The sequence below is a fragment of the Terrapene carolina genome, unplaced genomic scaffold, assembly GCF_002925995.2.
Source record: "Terrapene carolina triunguis isolate 2854851 unplaced genomic scaffold, T_m_triunguis-2.0 Scaffold210, whole genome shotgun sequence".
NCBI classification, from domain to species: domain Eukaryota; kingdom Metazoa; phylum Chordata; order Testudines; family Emydidae; genus Terrapene; species Terrapene triunguis.
This window is the reverse complement of record NW_020664561.1, coordinates 9,568,620-9,589,722: the sequence shown is the minus strand read 5'-3', so window position 1 is coordinate 9,589,722 and position 21,103 is coordinate 9,568,620.

Below are 21,103 nucleotides of genomic sequence, written 5' to 3'. Positions count from 1 at the left end.
CATCTGTCTGTATAGCCATGGGAAGAGAATTACCTTAACAATCTCCAATGAGACACCTAGCACACAGGTCAATCATGCCCCTTGTGTGTATACTTTTTACACGAATAGTCCATCTGTGCTTTCGTACTTACATGAAAACCATTTAAAATCTGTTGCGATCTCCTACTGTTTCCAGCAGACCCCCATCAAAAGGAGCTCGGCTCAAGAGACGTGCACTTTCTGATATTGTAGGTACAGCTGTTTTGGAGATATGAGCCAAAGAACAGTGGGAAAATTTTTTGAAGTGGAGGAAGGAGAGACGGGGGAGAGAGAATGAAACCAGACTGAAGGTGCATTTGTGAACTAGTCTGGCCAGAAGCCTTCTGGGATTTACCTGAAGATTTTTGCAGGAAAATCTTGGCCGGGAAGAGAAGTGGTATGTGAAGTTTCAGGTTGGTTGGTTTGGGTAGCGGTCATGAGAGTTGAAAACTGCCCTTAAAATGGACCCCTATCTTTTGAGCTCAACTGTGGAGGGAAGAGCACCCATACTTTGCAAGTATATAGTTAGAGAGAGGAAGGAGGGTCCAATGATTAGGGAACTGTCCTGGGACTTTTGAAGTTTGTGTTTTAAGTCCTTCCTCTGCCACGCAATTCCTGTGTGACCCTGGGCAAGTCACTTAGGGCCAGACTTCTGAAGAGATCTGTGTGCCGATCAGCATCCAAATATCCCTGAAAATCTGGCCTCTGTTCCCCCATCTGTACAATGGGGATAATAGCACTGCCCTGCCTCACGGGGATGTTTGCAAGATAAATACATTAGATCAGAGATGCTCAGACTTTAGGGTAATGGAGGGCGTAGGTAAGTAGCACCTTTCATCCAAGCCTGTCAAAATGCCGTACAAAGGGGAATAAGTAATTATTACACCCATTCTCCTAGATAGGGAGATTGAGACCCAAAGAGGCTAGGTGACGTGTCACAATGACTGCGTGGCAATGCCAGGAATAGACCCCAGAGCCCTGACTCCCAGGCCTTTGCTCTAACCACTTGACTCTCTGCCCTTCTTGATCATTTTGCTGTGTTCTACAAGTTGTCCTAAAACAGTTTTGCCTGCTGATTTTCTCCTGTGGAGATCTCTGTAACTAGAAACAAAAGGGCACAACAAGCAATGATATGGAGGTAATGTCTAAAGGGAGAGTTGCTCAGTTTGCATTAGTTGGGGCATGTGATTGGGTGACATAATTAGTCTTCATTGGCCTGGCCGCCTGGAATTTGAAAATTGATTGCCGAGTCAATACCAATGCATTTGAACATGGAGGGCTGGCTGCCGGCAGCAAGGCGAGTGCTGCCTCCCTGGTTATGGGAGGCCTTGAGTTAATACGCTGAGACCCAGTCTGAAGGTAAAGAACTGGCAGCTTTCTTCAGAGCACCCAGCTATTACGGAAGGTGGCATAGAGCAGTCCAAACGCTCCCATTCTGTCTCCCATCTAAAACCCAGGGAGGATTATTCGGGAGAAGTCTCCTTGGTTTTAAAGGCTTGTTCAGGAATATGCAGGGGATCACTAGAAGGATCATTTGTATCAACATCCTGTCCCAGCAAGAGAGCAGTAGTGACCCTTTCCCCGTATTGTCTCGCTGTTATTTCATATATTAGAATCGCTGAAGAAATACCTGGGGAAACAGAGATTTTTGCCCTATGGCCTCAAATCACTCCCCCCATTCCTTCACATGTAGGCACCTCCTCTATCTCATGGGGCTTCCTTACCAAGAGCCACAGCAGGGCATTGGACTCCCTCTGTACAGCCAGAGCCAGGTGTTTGTCTCTCACGTTAGTGTTGACTCACATCTCAACACTTCAGGTTTGGGGGGTGTTGGAATCTGAAGTCGGATCTAGATCCCGATTTTGTGACTTGGGTCCGTTTTCCTCAGAACTATCTCTGTTTAGCAGGGCAAAAGCAACGTGTTAGGCTCTGCGTGTTTGATCAACATTGAACATGCTGTCTTCAAGGTAGGGCTGTGTCCGTGCTCTCGTGTGTGGGCGTGCACATGCACACATTTCACCACTAGAATATCTGAATACCAGTCCCGTGGGCCCAAATTTTCAGAAAAGCTCAGGGCAGATTTTCAAGTGCTCAGCATCCACCGTGGGGTGCAGATTTTCAGCACAACTCCGCTCGAGCAAGCACCTAAACAAAAGCCAGATTTTCCAAAGCGCCACAGCACTCGTGGAGGGATTTTCAAAAGAGCTCAACACCCAGCATGCACCTAACATGCTGAGCTCATTTGAAAATCTGGCCCTTACTTATTTCACTGCCTAACCAGGAGCGGAGCTCAGCTGAAAGTTTTTTGTGTAGCACTCTCCACAGCGGCCCTTCTGATGGATTCTGCACTTGGCCTCTCCCGGGTTCTCGGCAGTTTTGCTTGTTTGTGTTCTGAGCGGGTGTCTGCAACTCCAGGTGTTTGGTTACCATGGGAGGGGTCTGGCAAACGGGAAGTCTGTCACAGGCGCTGAACTTGAAGGTGGGCTGGAGCAGAATCCCTGCTGGCAGTCGCACAGAAGGCTGCTGGGTCTGAAGTGCTGTGAGAAGGGTAGCAACCATGGGGGGAGGGATAGCTCAGTGGTTTGAGTATTTGCCTGCTAAACCCAGGGTTGTGAGTTCAATCCTTGAGGGGGCCATTTGGGGAATTAGGGATTGGTCCTGCTTTGAGCAGAGGGTTGGACTAGATGACCTCCTCAGGTCCCTTCCAACCCTGATATTCTATGAAACCATTTTATTTTGAGCACCTTAGAGAGGAAATGAACCTCTAGAAGTTGGAGCATCTGAGCCATGCCCACCTGGCACCCTCATGTCCTGGCTTAGGCTTGTATCTCTTGACCATACCCAGTCAGTTTGTTTCTTCCTCTTGCGTGGCTTGTAAATTATCCCTGGCTGCTGGGTTTCTTGCTCACCTCAGAATTCACTGTCTTTCATCAACTCTTATCATTTAATTAACTTTCGAGACGATTAAACATAAGAGTCAAAACATGGGTAAGTGTGCAATCGGACACCAAGGCAGAATGGCACAGACCATTGTGTTGCTGCAAATCGGGGGCTCAGGCTGGGGTGCATGAGTTCGCAGAGTTCCATGGGGGGCTGTGCAGGGTGTGGCTCTAAACGGGCAGTTGGATGACTGTGAATGGAGCAGAGTCTATTTTGTCTTCTCCTGATGCTTCTTGCCCACCTTAAGTCAGTTCTGTGAGACCCCAAATGTCATCGGCACTAAGTGATGGGCCTCATCGAGGACTATGATGTCACTGGGAAGATGAGTATAGCCATTCTCTCTTTCTCAGATGGAAAGAGCTGTAAAGATGTACTCCAAGCCCTAGGCAGATGTTAACAAGTGTAACTGATTCCCTGAGACTGCAGGGGTCTCTGGCATTGGTGCGCTTTGTTTCCTCTTATTCTCTGCCTGTGGCACGGAATAGTTACTCTCCTTTGGGCTGTAATACTGAAGCCTCATTTCAGTTGTTGGGTTTAGCGTGTGGATATTGGTGGCCTGTGATGAGCAGGAGGTCAGACTAGACCTGGTGGCCTCTTTTGGCCTTCAACTCTGACTGTTCAGGCATAGCCTCACAACATTATCTGCTAGGGGGTAGGTATTGTTGTTGTTTCCTATTTATGGGCAGGGAACTCCGGGGTGCGGGGGGAGAGAGAGAGAGGTAAGTGATTTGCCCAAGGTCATACAGCGAGGCAGTGGCAGAGGAGAGGAATAGAACTCAAATCTTCTAACTCTCAGGCTCATCCCTCAACCACAAGCCCACCCTTCCTCCTTAACCACTGCCTAGCTGATGAGCTCTCAAATTGAAATAAAGAGCCTGTTTACAGAGTATGCAGATGTCCCTGGTAAATAGCAAGGGAGGCGAGAGACAGAAAATACACCATATATATTGGAGCCGAATTGCCTCTAAATGGCTTTGCATGGCTTTCCAGGTGCTGTCAGCTGATCTTTAATAACTCCGAATCCACAGCTATGCCTCGGTTTGCTGGTGCGCTTACGATGTCTAGGCTCCTGGCATGCACAGAATAATTACAGCTGAGGCCCTGATGAATTTGGGGCCAGTAATTAAAGCTCTTATTGATTTTTCTACTTTGGAGTTCCCTGTAGCTACAAACAATGAGGGGGCAGGGAAGGGATAAACAACCCCAGGAAGGTAATTTCTGAAGGGAGGCTTATTCCATTTGCATTAGCCAGGGCCTGCGACTGGGTGACACTGTCATTTTTCACTCGGCCTTTCCGCCTGGAATTTGAAAATTGATCATCCAGTCGATATGGGTCTAGCTGAAAGCATCAGCTGGGGAGGTGGGGTCACCTCAGCAAGCCTGCTCAGCCAGACCAGCCATGAACGTGTGACTTTCCAGGGCTCAGTTGGTTGGTTGGTTTGCTTGATTATGTATCATGTGTAATTGGCTCCTTTTTATTGTCTGTGCTCATCAAGCAGCAATGGCATTTTCACTGGGAACATTGTTGCGGTCAAAGCACGGGTGGATCTCCCCCCAGATAGCGTGAGCCAAACTTCTGAAAGTCAAGGAGGGGAGGTGCACCAAGGGGGGAGGGGTGGAGAGAGAAGATGGAGAAATGGGTGGGATATCAGGGGACACACAGGTGGTGAGGATTAGAGTCGAGATGGAAATGATGCAGCAAGAGACTCCAAAGAAAAGTTTCAGCCTTACTTAAAGGTCCCTTAAGTCATTTTTGGGTGCATTTAAGTCTTAATTTAACTTCCTTTTCATGCAGCTAATGTGTAGCCTTTAAAAGACAGGCTAATCAGTAAAGGATCTGCCAGCTTATTTTCCAGGCTATACTCAAGGTCTGTTCCCACCCAGGCCCCATCACTCCAGATTTCGAGACATTTATATGCTTCCATTTCCTGAACTCTGCCTGTCTCGGTTGCTTTCTCTCCCCTCATTTCCAGATATCGGCTGCTTCGTTGGTTTCATTGGTGAGGGGAGCTTGACTAATCAGACTCTGAGATGTTTACAGGTCGCTTTGTGCATCTCCTGACAGTACAGGATTGCCCTGCCTTGGATAGCATTTATTTTAAAACTCATTAGGCTCCTTTCTTTCAACTGGAGGCAGCAGCAACAACAGGGGAGGTGGGTGTTTGCACAAATTTGGTTAAAATCAGTGTCCAGCAGCAGTAATTTCTGGCTCTTACTCTGCTGCTTTGAGTTTGTCCTCCGATTTTGCAGGTGACGTAGAAGTGACCATGCCAGATCCAGCAAGCTGGTCCAGCATCGTGCCACCGGTGTGGCCAGGGCCACGTGCTTGGGAGAAAAGTGCAAGAAAGCCAGCCGAAATCTAGGATTGAACCAGGGATGCTTAGATCTTCAGTGTACTGAGTTACTGCAAATCCTGCAGCACTGGTTGGATCTGAGGTTGTACTTCCTCAGCATTTGCTCCATCCAGGAGCGATGTGAGGGGGCCAGGCATGTGCTCAAGCCAAAATGTGCACAAATGACCCCCGAGTTTGGGAGCCTTCATTTGAGTGCCTGACTGGGGACACTATATGCCTGACTTTTTCATTGGTGCTCAGCACTGACAATGCCAATTGTAGTCAATGGGAGTTGCAGGTGCTCAGCACCTCTGAAAATAGGTCCCAAGGTATTGCAAGTTGGGGACCCAAAAATAGAGGCATCCAAAATCACTAGCCACTTCTGGACATGTCATCTGCCTTGCTGTGTCTTGTTGGGCATGCATTTTTGGTAGCCTGGGCTGGATTGAGCTGGCATTCGGGAGTACCCCACGCCCTCCCTTCGCTGGGAGGCCCATCCAGTTGCTGAACAATTTATGCTTTTGTTTTTATAATTGAGTTTCCAGCTTTTATGGCTGTGAAGAAAACTGGGCTGTAACTCTGTGCCATGCTGTCTGCCTGAGTCTGTGGACACAGAAACAAGGGGCCGCATGCAGTCCGTGTGTCAGTGAGTGCAAGTTCCATGGATGTCAACCAACCAAACTGATTGGCTGGTGATGTAAAGGGGTCCCCCACCCCAGTACACCACCGGTGGAGAAGCCCCTATGCAAGTTGGTATTCCCTGGGAACTCACACTTCTGCTTTGTGGCATCTTTTGTGCTGGATTAGTTGGAACAAAAGAGCCACAGGGTGTCAGTGAATCACAGTCAGGTATGTAAAATGAGTGTAAGTTCCATATGAAGGGGCAACATGGGAGGTGAAGCAGGAAAAGAATCTGCCTCAGATTCTAGGCGTCTATTACAGGCTCCTGACAGTTGCCTTTCTAGCAGTGAGTTATCATATTTCTGGTGATACTTCAGTGCTGCAGCTGTCCTTCGGAACCCAGGACATATTGGGGGTGGGGGGTGGACATGGAAAAACAACCGTGCAGGGTGGGACAAGAAGTATCCAAACTTTACTTAACATCCAGCGAGGTTTGGATTGGCGCTGGTGGAAAAATGACTTGAAAGTTTTGCACACACACACTTTTTGCCATCTGTATTCAATAGGATTCATAAACTAACAAGTCCTTGAACTAAAAACATGTTGAGAGAATTTCTGGATCCAAAAATTTTAGTGTGTTGTGTTTTTGTTTTCTTTAAAAGCAAAATAAATAAATAAATTCCATCCCCTCCACCCCTTTTCCTGTTTGCCACCAAAAAGGGGGGTGGGGGAAAAAAAGACTCATTTTTCCAATTTTGTCAGAAAACAATAGTTGTGAAATGAAACCAGAATTTTATTGGTGAAAATTTCCAGTTTCAAGAAGAAGTCAGCATTTTTCTTTGAGATGTTTTTCAACCCCCTCTAGTTTGTATCTGGGTTAGCGTTTGGGGCAAAGGTTAGCTCTTATTACAGCCAGGTTGGTACACTCCACCCCACATAGGACGTGTCAGTGACCAGGGACAGAGCCTTGTGCATCCATTTTCCATCTCTTTGGGTATGTCTACACTACAGGATTAATCCGAATTTAGATAATTCGAATTTGGGAAACAGGTTGTATAAATTCGATTGTGCGCGGCCACACTAAGCACCTTAATTCGGTTTTTAACCACATTAATTCGGTGGTGTGCGGCCACACTACCCCATTAACTTAAACACAGTAATTCGGTGGTGTGCGGCCACACTAACCCTAATTCGAATTAACAAAATCGATTTAGGCTCTACTCCGTTCGTCGAGGTGGAGTACAGAAATCGATTTAAAGGGCCCTTTAATTCGAATTAACTGGCTCTGTAGTGTGGACGGGTGAAGGGTTAATTCGGATTAACGCTGCTAAATCCGAATTAATCCCGTAGTGTAGACCAGGCCTTTGCCTGTGAAGCATGGGCATGGAGGGAAGTAAAAATCCCCATCGCCCTAGTACTGGCAGGTAGAAAGAAGCACTTTACCCCTGTCCCACAGGAGTCATAGTATCACTAGCCTCAAGTGTTCAAAAATCATCAGGTATCTTTTAAAAATTGATAAACTTGCGGGCTCTTTATCTGCCTTCTAGCTTCTGAGCCATTAGAGTGCATAAGAGTTGGCATGACTGTCATAGTCACATGACTGAACCGTGTCTGTGACCTCCAGAATCCCCCTGCATGGTCTGCACATACTGGGCAAATTCAGTGGAGGACTTTTTCTCCACTGCAACATTAGGAGCTACACAGAGTCTCACTCTGCATTGTAATTGTTTCTGTAATTGCAACTGTTTGTGTGCCCTTCTTTCCCCACAAAATCTCCTCTGTTTCTGTCCACTGCTGCAGGCTACTACTTTAGAACAAAAGCTGAACTGAGATTGAGTGGGGGAAAAAAGAGATGTGCTATCGCACAGTGACATGTGCACACAGAAAGCTAATCATCTTAGCTAGTAGTGTGCAACCAAGGCACTCAGTCCCTGTAATATCAACCCAAGGTCAGTCTGACTAGCATGGTGTTGGTGAGACCTCTGTTTACTGTTGCTGTGCCCAGTGCCCCTGGAGAAACACTCCAGCAGATACAAAGTTCCCCTACGGAGGATGGGATTGGGATCCGGTGACCGGAAGTGTCTGTTAGTGATGGGAGAGAAGTCGTCTGACTCAGATAAGGACTGAAGTCAGGATGCTCAATGGAACCTCAAGGGCCTGCTGGAGAGCAGTCACTCACAGGCCTCCTGCTGTCACTTCTAGCACATCCTCTTTCCATTTGGACTGGAAGTAGCACAAGAACAGGCCATCTCGTGCTACACGGGTGCGTCTGGTCCCAGCTGGAAGCAGAGAATGCAGGGATGCAAGTAAATGGAAGAAGAAAAGTGACCCAAATTTTTCTGGATCCCTGCAAAGGTTTTCTGTTTGGGTTGTAGGGCAGGTTTGAGGTGTAGAGAGGGAGATCTTTAACAGGACATGGTCACCAAGCCCTAGACTCAGCAGGAGAAAACATAACTAAGAGAGATTCTCTTTTAGCCAACATGGTTGAGCCTGTGATTTTTGGAGCAGGAGGTCTAGCTGTGTTTATGACCCTTAAGTCCACACAGCATGAAACATGGCCATGGGAATCTTGATGCTGTCTAGAAACAAGAGGGCTCTCAATGGTACAGAGCCAAGGAGCTGGGAGAGAGGAAGTGTCTTAGGCTCCTAGTCACTCTGGGCTGCCATTTTATGCTGGTTTCATGAGGGAGCATCATCTTTGAGTTGAGGCAGTGGACTGGGTCTCAGGAGAACTCAGTTCACTTCCCTGGTCTGCTACAGATACCCTGTGACACCTTGGGCAAATGGCTGTGTCTTTGTGCCACAACTTGCCGTCCGTACAAGGGAGAGAATAATCCTTCCTTTTCTGTCTGGTCTCTTTAGATTGTAAACCCTCCAGTGCAGGGACCGTGTCTAGCGAACGTACGGCACATAGCACGAGGACCTGATTTTGGCTGGGACTTCTGACTTTTATGCTAATATAAATAATGGTGTGTGGCCTCCAGCTGCTACTGTAATATAAATAACAAAGCATATGCACATTTTATTTGTATAATATAAATTATACATATAATTTTAAAAGCAGAGTTTTACTTTGTTTTTTAAAAAAATCCCTTTGTGAAGGACTAGCATTAAAGTTATTTCTAATTACACAGTTAATTTATTATGTAGCACTGGTAACAAAGTAAACCAGACAAACGACTCGACATCTCAGAGATCGCACTCGAAGAATTATTTAATTTAGTAAATAATTTTAACCAAAGTAATTATTTACTGAAAGGAAGAATTTGCTGGAGCGCCTCAGGGGACTCTTTACTCCTGACCACTTAACAAACTCTGTGTATAATTCCTGATTAATTACTTTACGTGTACGGCACATTGTTTACTTTGAATGGTAAAGGGAATTAAAAGAAAATAGGTAGCACTTGAATTACTCCTTTCCTTCCTGACCTTTCACACCTCACACAATCACACCTGTAGTACAGCCTCCTGGGCAGCAGGGGGCGAGCTTAGCACAGTGCAGGCTGCCACCTGCCTCACTAGAGGCTAAAAGTCCAATCCTGCGACGTGCCAAGTGCCCCAATTTCCTAATGAGTTCAATGGGAGCTGAGAGTCCTCTTAGGAGGCACTTGTTACAAGAGTACTGTACAAAGGAGATGGCTGTATGCATGGAGCCAGTGGGTAGGTAAGGTGCTGGGGGTGGCACTCAAGAACAGGCAGCATTGGTCATAGTTTTTCTAGGACCAATAAAAGTTAAGTGGCTTCCTGTGTCAGGCACTTCCCATGCAGCTTTTAACAGTGCTCGGCACCTTGTTGGAGTGGGTCCTACGTAGGGTTACCAGATAGCAACTGTGGAAAAAATGGGATGGGGGGTAATAGGCTCCTATATAAGAAAAAGTCCCAAAAAACGGGACTGTCCATTTAAAAACGGGACATCTGGTGCCCTGCGCTGCCCCATCCCCCAGCCTTTGTGAGCTCCTCAGGCTTTTACTGACACAGTGGGCAGGCTTTGAACACTGCAGGCTTGATTCAAAGCCCATTGAAGTCAATGGACAGACTCCCCCTCACCCCATTGCCCTCACTTGGGATCAGGCATCCTGTGATCCATCGGGCTGGTGTGACAGTGCTCCCATAGCACCAGCCCATTCATCATAAGGGGGGCGGGGAAGACCAAGACTTTCTGGCAAAGGATTTTTTTTGGACAGATCAGCCAGGTATGGCTGTTGGCATCACGGCTACTAGCTGAGTTTTGGGTGACTAGAAGTTTTGATTAAGGAAGGATAAGTTAAAAGGGGAGCAGGATGGCTCAGGGTACAGGGGAAGGAGACGTGCTGCGCATTCCTATACAGCCCAGGCCAGCTGCGACTGAAAGTTCTTACCCTCTGACTGTCTGTCTGCTGGCCCACGTGAAACAAGCTTGGTGGCTTCCATGCAATTCCCAGTGGACAGGCGTCCATGCAGTCAAGCCACCACAACTGACCTTCACAGGCCACTTTGGCAGGAGCAGGAGAAAAGTCAAGGACTGTATGTGCCTGGACACAGAACTCTCCTCTCCAGATTGTCCCTCCTAGCTGGGCACATTGGAAAGAGCAGTATGGCAAGCGTTCATTGCTATTGCCTGGGCTGTGTCTGCTAGGAACACTATCACATGTGCCCCAAATCCGAGGCAGGAAGACTACTCCGTGACAGGCTATGCTGCCTGCCTCTCTCCTGCTTCCCCCCATTCTACTGCCTCTAACAGCCAGCACCAGGGGGAAGGATGAGTGAGGTCATTTATTCGAGTGATGGAAAAATCCCCATGTAAACCAGGCACTTGTGACACACAGTCCCCTGCACCCAATGACTGCTGTGTGTGTTTAATTGTATTTTATGACCTCTGGCAATAAAAAAGGGCAGCCCATCCCTCTGTAGGGCAGGGCGGAAATCTAGGAGATGAATTCTCAGAGTCCAAGTTTAAAAAGTGTATTTGCAAAAATGTTCTTGCAATTGCACACCTGACTTGCACAGCTACTAGGAACGTGCACAAAAGCTTGGGGTCATGGTGCATGCACCACTAGTTGCATAACTAATCATTGCCATGTGCAGTTGCCTGCTCTATGCCCATACCAAGGCCCTGATCCAGCGTTCGGGTCCCCATGGGTGGACCTTTGTCCCTGTGTGGCTTGCCAGTGAAAGTCCGTGTGGCTCTGCAAAGGCAAGAGGATCCGTTCATTTGGACCTAGTTGCAGGATCAGGGCTTAGGCACGTATGTGTAGCTTTGCCGTTTGAAAAATTGCCACCCCTGCACCAGCCCAGCTGTTTTGCAGCTGGCCAGAAAAGCCTCCCCACCTGGCGGGGTCTCATTTCACGCACCGTCCCTTTTCAAATCAAAATGTCAGCATTCAAATTTTTGTTTTTGTTTTTTGATGAAGTTAAAGCAAGACCCTTTGCGCCCCCCCCCCCACTTCCCATGTGCGGGAGAGAAACTAGCCAAAAAAAAAGGGAGCTGTTGATAAGTCTCAGTAGGTGCCTGAGCCAGCAAGTCTCTGTCTGAGTGACAGGTTTGCATGTAAACAGCCGCGACTCATGAAAATAGTTTTTTAATCTACTTGAAAGGCATATTCTCCGAAGGAAATCGAGTTCCCTCCAGGTGTGGGGGAGCGCTTTCAAAGAGCAGCTGCTGCAGCAATGCAAACTCTTACGGAGAGTCTCCTTTGATTATTTGAGATTCTCCTCCACCCACACACGAATGAAAGCACCACTGAGGTTAATTTGCTCCAAGGGGGAGGGGGATCCAGAGGCAAAAGTGGGGAGAAGAAACCGTCTCTTTCTATACCCCGCTGCACAGGGGCTGATCTGCACTCACAGATGGGGGAGGAATTGGAAACCTCAGGTGGGGCAGGGGTTGTCTGGTGGTTAGAGATGGGGGGGTTGGGCATTAAGGCTGAGATTTTCAGAAATGGCTAACAGTTTAGGGTGATGCAGGTTTGGGCCCTCAGCTTGCGATGCCTCAAAGGGCCCTGACTTTCAGAGGGCGGGTTCTCAGCACTCTGAAAATCAGGCCTCTCCGAGGTGTGTCAAATTGGGCACCCAGAAATGGAGGCACCCCAAATCACTACTCACTTGTGGAAATCCTGGCCCAGGACCCTCCAGGAACCCAAATAAAGCCAGCTAGATGGAGAGGTTTTTTTTTTCTTTTTTTCTTTTTCTTTTTCTCACAGCCTTGTTGGTCTCCATGCATATCTCAAAACAGATCTGTTCTTCTCATAGTACTTCTGTCTCTGGATGTCCGAAATGTCACCTAAGGCTAGATCTGGGGGTTTTTTTGCCTCCCTGATACATTTTAAAAAAGCTTATGGGGGAAATGTGAACACAAGGGGCCTGATTCTCCACAGTTCTTGTCGTCACTTACACCAGTGCAAAGGGAAAGGTCAACATATCATTGACGCCTGCTTTGTAATCCATGATGTGAGTTGCATGGCAATGGATAATCAGACCCAAGTACGGAGCCAGGCATGGTCCTAGTAGCAGCCAGGGCTCTTGGGTTCTACTCCCAGTTCTGTCACAGACTCCCTGTTTGACACTTCACCTTCGCTGCCCCGTCTCTAAAATGGGGGTCGTACAGCTGACCTGTCCCCAGGTGGTGCAGTGAGGATTACTGGTCCATTCCGGTTACAGCTTCTGAGTAAGGACCCTAAATTCTCTGGTGATAAGAATCTAAATGGAGCTGATTAGACTGATTGTTTGCCTGGTGTTTGCGGTATATTAGATGCTAAGTTGTTGGTGTATGTGTGTTGTATGACTAATGAATGAATTGTCCTTCTGTCTTGCAAAGCAATGCATTTGGCCCATATTCTCTGCACTGTAGAGATGAAGCTGCAGGATTCAGATCCAGATCAGAGCTGCCTCGAAGCCTGTGGATGTTTGGAGCCAAGATGTAGGTTTGGGCTGATCTCTGCATAGTGAGCTTCAACCTAAGAGCTTTCTGGCACTAGTGTGAGAGTGGGAGCAGCTCTAGCATTACTGAATGGAGCAGCCCAGATAGGTCACTTTGTTCTGCACAGAGGCGCTGTGTGCATAATGTCAATACACAGTCATACCCTCAGCCCTGTGCTGGGTGGAACCTGTCACCCAGGCCCTGATAACTCTTCAAGGCAAAGCCCTCTTTTCTGTCTGACTCTCACCCAGCTGTCCATGAGGTAGTGTCTGCCTGCAAGATCAGTGTCTCTTTCCTGGAGAGCAAATGCTGCTGGAGGTGCCGTGTGCAATGCAGAATGGGAGGCTGAGGGATGAAGGAAAGAGACAGCAATCATAATGGAGGGGCTGGAGGGAGAATGGCTTATAGAGAGCTAGTTGGAAATAGTCCATCCAAACACTTATTGAGATGGAAACTACGCTTCAACAAAATGGCAACTCATCAAAAAATCCAGGCCTGACAAAGATTTGGGGGTTTTCATAAAAAAAGGACACATTTTTGCAGTTCAGATTTTCTACAAAAACCTTCCAAATTTTGGGGAGAATAAATTCCTTTTTAATTGTCACTTTTCGCAGGAAAAAAAAATTCATTTTCCAGACCTGCTCTAGAGCCGAGACTGAAAGATGACCAGCCTGGCCCAATGGCCAGGAATGGCCAGACTTTCCATCTCAGATGCATGATGGGTGCAGAGCAGTTGAAAATCTGCCCCCGAGGTCTTTTTAGAAAATCTGCAGCTCATGGGCCCAGAGTGGGGGCGACGTGATAACCAGCCGGGAGTACCTGGATGGAGGAACGCTGCCGAGGGAGGGGATTGTTGAGAGAGCTCATAGGGCGTGCCGCTGGTAATGGGATGAAATCAGAACATTTAGGCTGAGAACTCTCGTAACAACGAGAGAGTCCCTGAACCACGGAATAGTCCCCCAAGAGGACGGAATCCTCTTCACTTCAGTCTGTCTAATGTACCTCAATCCCGACTGGTTGCAAACTCTGCTATTTAAATCCCATAGTCCCCTCCCAGCATCTCTGGGCCCTCACCCAGCTCCACCAAAGTACCTGACTGGCAGCATCCCCTAATCTTCAAACCCTGGTCCAAACACCAGCTCTGGGGCTTGAGTGGCAGCACCTCCTGTTGTGCTGGGTCCCTGCACAGCTCTGCCACCTTAGTGCTACCCTGTCTTCAGCTGGGGAAAGCCCCAGAGAAGAGGGACTGCCCGTTCCCCACCTGTGCTCCGCAGACAGCAGCAGTTGGAGTCTTTCCTGGTAGCCATGGAGTGAAACCAAGCCGGGGTGGTTGCACTGTAGGGACAAGCGGGGGACCCGTGAGAGGATTTGCCTCTGACCAAGTGAGCTGCAGAGGGACCAAGGTGGGGCCCCTGCAGTGTATCCATCTCGGAGCGCCTCTCAATCGCTGATGGGTTTAGCCTCACAACACCCGGCTCAGGGAGGGATGTATTCTTGTCCCCGTCTTACAGAGGGGGAGCCGAGGCACAGATTAACTTGCCCAAGGTCACAGAGCTGGGAATTGAATCCAGATCTCCTGGGTCCTAGTCCAATTCATTCACCACAGGATCACCCTTCCTCCCACGCTTAGAAGGAGGGAGGGGTTTGTTGTGAGCCAGGGGGTGGGGGACAGGCTTGTGCTGGCCTTGTGGGGTGGGAGGAGGAACACCAAACTGACCCAACAGGTCTCTTCTAAGCCAGTTCCTGCTGCCATCTGAGCTGCTGGCAAAAACTCCATTGATGCCCAAATCTGGCCCAGTCGGGCTCCAACTCCTAGGTGTTTGTGGAGATGGCAGTGGATAAGCTTAAAAATAGAGAGGCCAAGTCCTTGTATCTTTCAGTTGTCAGAATGCGAACATTGATCCAGGAGGAAAGCGAGAGACGATTTAGCCCCTCAGTCTGTCATGGACTTAAAATAAAACGCCAGCAGGATCTGTTTGTTGCTTTTCACTTAGGCTTTTAGCTGGAGAGTTGAGGCTTTTCTCATGTCTTTTATCTCTGGCTCTCGTTCCTTCCAGCCAGGCTCTTTCCTTGATTAAATAAGTGAAGCTATCCTTCTCCTGTGCCCGCCGTGTCTGGGGTGAAGTACGAATGAAGAAGAAAGGACTGAGAGTGAGCCCAGGGTGAAAGAGCAGCTGCTGTATCCTCACAGCAGCATTCGCTTGCGTGCAGGGCAAAAGTTAAAGGGAGGGTGGGTGGCTGGTGATATGAGAGCAGCGCCTGTGTGTGCGTGTCTGAACTGATGTGCTGCTCTGCTTGGCTACGGTCTTGTGCCCAGGGAGCCGACAGGGTCAGGTTGAGCAGTGTAAGTGCTTCAGGGCCGAGGCTTGATTCTCCTCTCATTGACACCTGTGCAAATGAGGGGTGTCTCCACTGAATGCAGTGCAGCCAAGCCAGCAATGAAAGGGGGTAGTGCACGAGGGGCTGGCTCGCATCAGGATTGAGTGGAGCTTTGGGGAGGGTGTGGCAGTAGCAGGTCATATGCGCTAGCAGAGCTGGGTGGAGCCCGGGACTGGAAGACCAGGGGGCCAGGACTGAGGTGCGCTAGCAGGGCTGGGTGGGGCCTGGGACTGGAAGACCAGGGGGCTGGGGCCAGGACTGAGGTGCACTAGCAGAGCTGGGTGGAGCCCGGGACTGGAAGACCAGGGGGCCGGGGGTCAGGACTGAAGTGCATAGCAAGGCTGGGTGGGAAATTGACCCAGTATCTCTCACGCTGTGCCTGACTTTCAGCAGTGATACCCACCTCCTTTTTTTCTTTGCCCACTACCATTGACCTCAGCATATCGGGGGGAACCACTTTTCCAAAGTGAAAAGGAAAGCGAGATTCAGCAAAGCAGGGAGAGGGGGAAGGGGATCAAAGGGTTATAGAGGGCATGGGACAGAAAGATAGATAATATAGGAGGTGAATGAGACACACACGGGAGAGGAGCTTAGATGGAGGTGAAGGGGGAAGATACAGAGAGGGGAAGGAGAAGAGTGTAAGGGAGAGAGACGAGGGGTGGGGGCAGTGAGTGAGCTCTGCTCTCACGTACAAAGGCTGAATGGCTCATTACAATGACGCCGTTGATATTGCTGTTTCAATATACATAAATATTGGCGCGCTCTAATAGAAACGGCCATGCTGACAATGGTGGCACTGAGAGGGAAGGTTATTGATGTCTGTCTAAGGGCCTCTGGAGGAGCCAGGCCAGCACGGTAACAAGTATCCCAAAGTCCCATCAAGACATTGTAGCCGCCTCGTTTGGTCAGGGATGTTGGTGGCTCTTCTGCTACATCCCTGGCCCCTTTTCTTTTTATTTACATTTCATAGTGCCCAGGCAGAGTGGGGGTGGTGGGGTTCCTGCTTCTTGCTGAGAATTCCCCCTGCAGGAGAGAGATGCCTGCTCCTGCTTCAGGGGCCAATTCTTCTGCCCCAATTCCAATGCTCTGTTAACAATGACTTGATTTGAATTGAGGTGTGAAGCTGGAACTCCTGAAAGTGAAGGGTTGAGAGCAGTGGCTAGAGCCAAAGTCTTATGTGCGCCTCAACCCCCAAATCCTCTGCCTGGGCACCTCAGGCCTGACCCCGCAGAATCTCCTGTTCTTCCAGGCCTGGGCTCTCACGCACCTGAATGCTGAACTACTCCCTGTCCTCCCAGCCGTAGACGTCCCCCTCCCCCCAGTTGTGATACTGCACCTGAGTCTGGGCCTGCAGCTTCCCCTGATGTTTCAGTGGAGATGCCCACAGAGCTCTGCCAATGCACCTCATTGCTGTATTGAGCATCCCATGCTTTTCAGCCCGGGTCTTCCACACAGTTCTTTGAAAGCCCTCCATGCTGACCAGCATCTCTCCCTGCCGTTCCGGTCCTGGGCCCCATTAAAGCTGTAGCTAATGCACCTCATTCCTAACCGCACATCCCCTGCTAGTCCAGTCTTGAAACTCTCCTGAACAGAGACTACCAGTTATGCCAGTCTATGCATTGGTTTACCGATGTGGGTCAGATTTTCAGTGGACTAGCCTGAGTTACTTAGAGCTGGGAGGTATATGAATGATCTCCCTCTCCATGTTCTGATTGTACATGTGTTTCTGTCTTTGGTGGGTAAAGGAGGGGAAATGTAATTCCTTCCCCCATATCTTCCTTCAAGGTTTTGTTCTGGAAAGTCTTCACCTGAATATTTCTTATTCTCCTCCATATCAGAAAATTCAGACCTGTTTGTTTGATTCTTGCTAGCTCTCCCCAATCTAGAGACCTCATCAGCACTAAAAATGCAGCATTCTGTGCTTGGCAATTCACGGTCATGGCACCCATTTAAATTAACCCTCTCTCTCAAAAAAAAAAAAAATATTGAAGGGCTATTGGAAAGCTTGGGAAATGCAATTCAAAGAGCTCAAGCAGCACATGATTTCTCATGTCCAGTCAGACCATGGTGGGTCCATTCAGTCTGAGTCTGACCCTGATCCATATCCAAGGCTACAGAGGATAGTACGGAAAACAACCCCAGAATGTACACGGCCCTTTGTGCAACAGTGTGTGTAGAGATGTGTGCGTGTCTATGGTTGGAGCTGGGGAAACAAAACAAAAACCAGACCACGTACAATGCAGTGTTAAGACCAATACTGCTCCGCAGTTAGAGTTTTAACATCAGGCTAGTGAACAGATCCCACCAATAGGAAAAGTTATTGGTGAGTCAGTAATAGAATAGGGGAGATCAAAGAGAGAACCCAGGATGGCTGGCTTTGGGTGGGCAATGCAGGGCAGCAGTTAAAGGCTAACTCTCATTGATATAGGCTGTTCCACATGAAAGGCGGTGTGGCTGAGTGACTAAAACCTGGGTTTGTTATACTAGAGATGTAAGTTTTCTTCCCAGCTCTGTGACTGTGTGCAACTGCTGTTAATTCATATGTAAAATTGAGGGCTGGAGCAGTGTGCTAATATTTACCTGCCTTTTAGGGCTGGGGCATGAGGTGTCAGCCCATGATAAGCGCATGGAAATATAATCAGTAGAAGTGAGATTTAAACTCTTGGCTCAGTGCATGTTCCACTAGGCTGGGGGTTATCATGTGGAGAAGTTGCTCTTATGTGTGTGCAGTGCTGCATGCCTGTACGATGGGATGGACAACCCGGGCCAACCAACCTGCAGAATGCCCGGTGCTGGTGAGGTGTGCTCCAAGTCAGGGATGTCTGGATCCAGGGCTCTGCTTCGAGACCAGCTGTAGATGAAATTAAATTGGGGGGGGGGTGTTATTTGATAGAACACTTCCCGCTGAATGCATGTAAAGGTCCAGGCCTGCCACACACTGTGTATTTGGAAGAGCTTTTGACAAAATTGCAACATGTGGAGGCTGATCCATTCTGTATAATGTATGTGGGGTCAATGCAGTAACTGATAACAGGGAGCTGCAGGGATAGCTCCATGTGGGAGGGGGGTGGGGGATGCATGTTTCCCTCCAGTACAACTGATTTAATTTGCAGCAGCAATTAGTCCATATTGTTTACTTTCCTCCTTAATACTTTCCCATAGTCTCCTGGTATTCGAATTGCTCATAAGGTCATGCCTGGCTTGTTCAGTGGCTAGAAGATGGGGTGTGTGTGACGGGGCGGGGGGTCTCCACAGACTCCGGAGCCTAGTCTGCGGCATGCAATTCAGTCTCAGCATGTCTCTCTCAGCAGCAGCAATGCGACCCCTTTTGTGGATGAATCTGTAATTAATTCCACCCTGTCAACAGCTCTCCTAGAGATGAAGCAGCAAGTGTCAGAGCTTTTGTGAACTAAATGCAGTGATGGGCCCCTCCCTGCTTTCCCCCCAGCAGCTCTGGGGAGAGGGGTAATTAATTCCACACTGTCCCTGATTCTCCTCTCATAACACCGGTTGGATGCCAAGCTGACGCCACCACCATCCGTGCACTTGCTCCTGATTCACACCAGGATCACTCAGAGGAGGGCCAGGTCCTTTGTGCTCCTTGGGTTTTGGTTAGTTAATTTGCTATGTGGCTGGTGAGAGGGGCTGGCGCTGACAGCTGCAGGGGGAGCAGCTGGGAGTCCAGTGGGTCTGCCCTGCTTCTCATTTACACCTGTATAAAAGAGTATCTTCCCGGAAGCCAATGGGCCCCATTCTCCACTGCTCTGTGTAACCCACTTGTCAATCTGTCTCTCTCTCACATGCTCCCACGGCTGCCTGCTGCTGCTCCCAGCCAATAGACCTAGTCAATGGATACTGACCGCAAAGGGCCCTTCCGTCACGAGGAGCGAGAAAGCGGTTATGTCTTTGTGGCATATTCGCTCCTTCCCCTGTTTGCTGAGGCCGCAGGCAGAGGAGCGGTGGCTGTTGTCATGTGGACACCTGTGCGCTATAAATCTACTGAGACTCCCCACTCGTTTCACCTGAGGCCTGATCAGCAGCTGCCACTGAAATCAATGGCACTTAAGGGTACCCAGCCTCTTGCAGGATCCAGCTCTTAGACCTGAACTCTTCATGGCAGGTTGTCCCCAGCGGAGGGCTTGGGCCTTTGGGATGTTCTCTCTCCTGCACAGAGCTTATGGTGCAGCTTAGGAAATACCTTTTGCTGTCAGGCTTTTAAGTGCTGCTAGGCTCCTGTAGGAAGGCAGTGTTGCCTAGTGGCTAAGACACTGAACTGGGACACAGGAGGCTTTGAGTGCTTGGGCATGTCATTCCCACTCTCTGCACTGCTGTCAACAGGGTGGAATTGCTCCTCTTAGTTTTTAGGTGTCTAGTCTACTTAGATTGTAAACTCTTTTGGGGCAGGAGCTGTCAACAAATGAAGTAGCCCAGTGATAAAAGAAGCACAAATGTCCCATGATAAGGGAAGATGGAGATACAGAATAAGAATACATAAGTGGATTTTGCCTTGTGTTTCCAGATGATAAGGTTTAAAGTTAGCGTTATAATAAAGTGGCTAGTGTGTATGTGCACCACTGCCATCTGCTGGACAGCATTGGAAGGATTCAGTTGCATGTCACAGACTCTATACTGCTTATGTCTAAAAGTCTTTCTCATATAGCTCAAGCCACATAGGCCTTTTAGAGCAGAGTTCCAGCCCTGCTGACACCCTGGAGTTCCAAGTAGCCGTGGAGCATTGCAGAGTGACAGCCGTGAAGTTGCTAAGTGGTCATGGATTTATTATTGCATCGCTATTTGCTGATTTATCTGCAGAGCCATCGTGTTATTATTTCTGGCCCATTAGCAGCTGGGTCATGGCTCTGATACCTGATCTGGGTCATGAATGAGTAGGAGACAAATCTGGTGAAAATCTGTATCTCTTGCTGAAGTGTCATTTCCTTTTGTTAGTTTTGCATAATGAAGACTAATCGCAGGGGGACAAAGATTAACCTGTGTTGTGATTTCCGGCTGGATGAGTGGCAATGAGAAATGGCAGTTCAAGTGACAGAGCTTTAGGCAGGTGAAATAAACTGTGTACCAGCAACCAGCCCCAGTGCTAACCACTGCAGTCAGAAAGTTGCGTTAGTACATCTATATTACTATGTGAGGAAAAATGATGGACCTGGGATGAAGTCACAGAACTGGGAATCAGGAGATCTGGGGTCAGACCATCCATTTGGGAGTAATGAAAAAAATGGGCAAGGGGAAAATACTCATTTTAATGACAAGAAAGTGTAACATGCCCCAATTTATTCCATCTACCATCCGCATCAGTCTCCAAAGTGAGCAGCCACTTGTAGTGTGATTTAAGTGAGGGTGAATGTTCCCCATAAGGAAGAGGCAATGCATACCCCAATGCTGCAAAAGTATCATCATTTACAGCTCCCGGAGACCCAGCAGATGTCTGTAACCACAGCAACCAGTTAAAACACGAAGGCTCTCTATTATGCATAGCACAGAGATCGGGGCAGCTGATAGTATCAGCAGAAGCAGGTAGACAGACAGCATGAAAGATTAACGGAAAATGGGAAAACAGTCCCTGATCCCAGGAGAGATTAGAACCCATCACAGCTGAGGCCAACCCAAGGTGTAGGCAGAGAAAAGCTCAACTGACTTGGAGGTGAATGTGCAATTCACCTGCATGTCCTGTGCCTAAAAACGCTGCACAAGTAGTATTGGCCCTGCTGTACCAATGCATGCCTGTTAGCTCTGGGTGTTGCTCTTTCTTACTGATACAAATGTGGGGCAGAATGACAGAGTCAAAAAGTCCGCCATACAGAGCAACGAACAGGGATCTTAGCTGTATCCACTATCTGACCCAGCTGCAAGAGATAATTCGAGGAAGAGAGAGGTGAGCGTAAGTGGCTGGCACAAGCCC